The following is a 3,861-nucleotide window of genomic DNA, read 5'->3' on the forward strand; positions in this document are numbered from 1 at the left end:
TTCTATGGAAATCAGTAAAACAGGTAAACCGCAGCTTTTGAGGATGGGACACTAAGGCGTCAAACAGTTCATTTTGTCATCATAGTGTAAATGATTTTGAAATATGTAAACTCATACTTCGGTGTAACTTTTTCATTTATGTTATGATGGTTGTATTTGCTTTGGTCACTATTATACTCGTTGTTATGATACTATACATGAAGTCCGCCACCCCCGGACGTTTCCGCCATCCTTGGTTTGGGGTGTGACAAATTAAATAAAACTAATCGAAGTTATTACCATTCATACATTAATCGTATTGTTTAGTACCAAACTTATGAGTTGTTATAACCATACTTGACCATTGAATTGCCTGAACGACATTCTTCAGGTGTCGGAATCGAAATGACTTTGTCACCCAGGCCTGCCGGCCTAACTGTAGCTAACAATTATGGTGCGGGATTGTCAATCCCATGTAGATCTATACACAAACCCACGTTCCCCCGCAAGGAGACTCTGGTTATAATCTTAGGACTTTTGTTAGTACTTAAGTAAGTACGCGAAGAATGCTCACTCATAAAATGCTATACTAACGATTAGGTGTAGAATAAAATGAATCCATTGAATTTAACTTACTGTCTATATGTCTCATAAACTACACATTATATAGTTTATATGTTTGATCACATTGAATCTATGTTTTGTACATTGATAAGATAATTGTTCCATAAACCATACCTATTATAGTTTATAAGTTCATTAATGTATTCAGTTCATGCTTTACATTGAAATCTCTACGATTATGATGAAAACTTCCCTTATGCTCAGCATAATACAAAAGGGATAAAATATCTAAATATTTTATAAAAGTATGGAAACTGTATGATTGTATCAATTGCATCAGTTTTGAGTTTATTGAAATCCTTTTGTATAAGTTTCACAAGATCATTTATGTTTGGCTTGTACTCCCCCCTGAAAACGTTAAAACAGTAAAGGTATAGGGGTATGAACTCACCTGACTGTGAGTGATTTGGATGAATGACAATGCTAAGATGCTTGGTATGCTAAGTGAAATCCCGAGCACAGAATGGTCCTATTAAGCACATATTAAAATGTATAGGCCTACAATCAGTGTCTAAAACCACTAACAAGCATAGGAAATACCCTTAGGATGTAGGAAACACTTACAATGAAGTGTTAGAACCAAGAATGAGGGACAAGAAGGAGTTCACGGCCAAACCACCATGGGTTCACGGCGCAAGATGTGTTCACGGCCCATGAACACATGAAGGGTTTACGGCCCAAGATGTGTTCACGACCCATGAACACATGAATACTTGAAGGGTTTACGACCCAATTATGAAGGGTTCACGGCCCTATGAAGGGTTCACGGCCGTGAACACTTGAAGGTCATGAAGATGGTGATGAAAGTGATGAATCAATGGATGAATATGAAGCACTCTACATGAAGAAGATGAATAACAAGTGAAAATGGATGAATTACTTACGTTTGTGGGGTGAAAAAGAGCTTTTGTTGGATGAGTCTTGAGAGAGTCTTGAGGAGTTTTCGGCCAAGGAGGGAAGAAATGAGGAAAAATGAAGGAAAACACACACACACACACACACACACACACATATATATATATATATATATATATATATATATATATATATATATATATATATATATATATATATATATATATATATATATATATATATGGGGAGGGGTTCACGGACCAACATGGGTTCACGGCCGTGAACCTAGTTTGCGGCCGTGAACACCCTTTGAAGGGTTTTCTGGTTTGATTGTGTTCCTCAAATTCCAAGCTAACACTTCTCAACACTCAACTCGTAAGTGTACTAGGCTTAAAGACTCTCAAACTGACCCTAAACACAATGAAACGATAGCAGAAACAATTCTGACTTTTATTGATTGAGTTTGATTTACAGATAAAGATTTCGGGTTGTCACATAATTCTTCGAATGAAAGGTCTCACACTACAATGGTTGTACTCAAACAAGAGTTGCTCAATAGAGTTAAAACCTAACCTTCTAAAATTATCTAGTCTCAATAATATGTAACTTAGCATATTCACTTAATAGTTAGCTGATGTTAATGGGAACTCCTAAAAGCACAAAGCAAGCATCATTCAAGCATCGAGTAATCGGAATCAAAACATAACCTAAACAGGCCATCCTATCACTGGCTGATCGGTACTAGCATGCAAGTCTACAAGCTCATTCAGTAGGCATATAAATGCATCTCTCCTAGAATTCTATCATGCAATCCTTAGCAGATCCTTAGCCCTAATCTAGCATGCGATTCATAGATTCACAATTCAAAGCATAACACAAAACATGTATGGGTATTTTGGAAAAACTTACTTGAGCTCGGTCGATTGGATGCACCACACCCCTTTCTTTTATTAGAGAACTCCTTTTATAAAATATTTCTTTTTTTGAAAAATCTGCCAAACCCTCAGTTTGAGTTCAGACATACTTGAGAGTTTGCCCGAATCTCTCAAACCAAGGCTCTGATACCAACTCGTAACGTCCCAAAACTCAAAACCAATTTTTTTATATTAAATAAAACATCAACCAAATGTGCTTATCAAAACCAAAGGGTAATCAAAATTTATTCATAATCAACCAAAACACATCAGAGTCAAATAAGTGAAAAGTCATGGTGTGTGCAATGCGATCATCCCAAGCTCTTCCCTTTCGATCCAGAAGTACCTGAAACATAAACTGAAAACCGTAAGCATGAAGCTTAGTGAGTTTCACAAGAAACCACATACCATACATATACACCAGCTCAATGCTATGTCAGGTCTATTTCACCCCCGGGCTTATTTAAACTCATGTGTCGGCCCAAGGCCGTAGCGGGTCTATTTCACCCCCACGTCTATTTCAACTCATATGTCAGTACAAGGCTGTACCGGGTCTATCTCACCCCCACATACATATAGAAAATAGGAACACAAACATACAACATATATAGCAGGAGTCACAAAGACTACAAGCACATAACATATCCTAGTGTCCTACAGTATAGGGAGCAAACTCACCTCAGTCTTCTGTCAGTCAAACAGATAATCAGGCCGTTGAACCAAAAAATCCCCGCTCTAACCAATCAAATAAAACCCCAATTAATAATTAGTCCATCAACCATAACCGAAAATCTAGTTCATTTGTCCAACACCCAGCGTAAATGACCATTTTACCCTTCCCTCACTTGGCCCAAAAACTGAGGCCCAAACTTAATGGCACTAAAATCCCAATAGTGGCCCAATTCCTAAAGGACACCCAAAACCCAATATGGTCCCAAATCCAATAAGACCCAAAACCTAACAATGGCCCAAAGTTAGAAAGGTCAGTGGCCTAACAAAGCCCAAAATCCTAATAGTCTGAATATGGCCCAAACCACAAAAGCCCAAAGGCGGCCCAAAATCAAAAGTCCACCTGGTCGCGAACGCTGAGAGTTCCCCTAGTACGCCCGACATACAAGATGGCTACACTGAGTCGGGGATCCAGATGCGTATGCACAACGTGCGCTTGCGTACGTCCGACGTACGCACCCATTAAGCTCTATTTCCATTAAGCACTTAATGCTTACAATCATACGTCCAAACTTCAGATCCAAGCCTTGGGGAACGTTTTAATCCATAAAGTCACTAACTTAGAGCCTTTTCATGGCTCAAAAGAACTTAAATCCTTTCACCAAAAGGACATAAACACATGCATGGTTGATCCCCAACCATCAAGATGCTAACTTTACGGACTATGGACGTCAGAAACATCAACAGAATCAACTCCTAACTTCTGGAGTGGAAGAATCCCACTATATCTCATTCATGGGACCAAAAGGTGACAAAAACT

This window comes from Lactuca virosa, chromosome 6 (assembly GCF_052849685.1).
Source record: "Lactuca virosa cultivar CGN04683 chromosome 6, Lactuca_virosa_CGN04683_v6, whole genome shotgun sequence".
Lineage (NCBI taxonomy): Eukaryota > Viridiplantae > Streptophyta > Magnoliopsida > Asterales > Asteraceae > Lactuca > Lactuca virosa.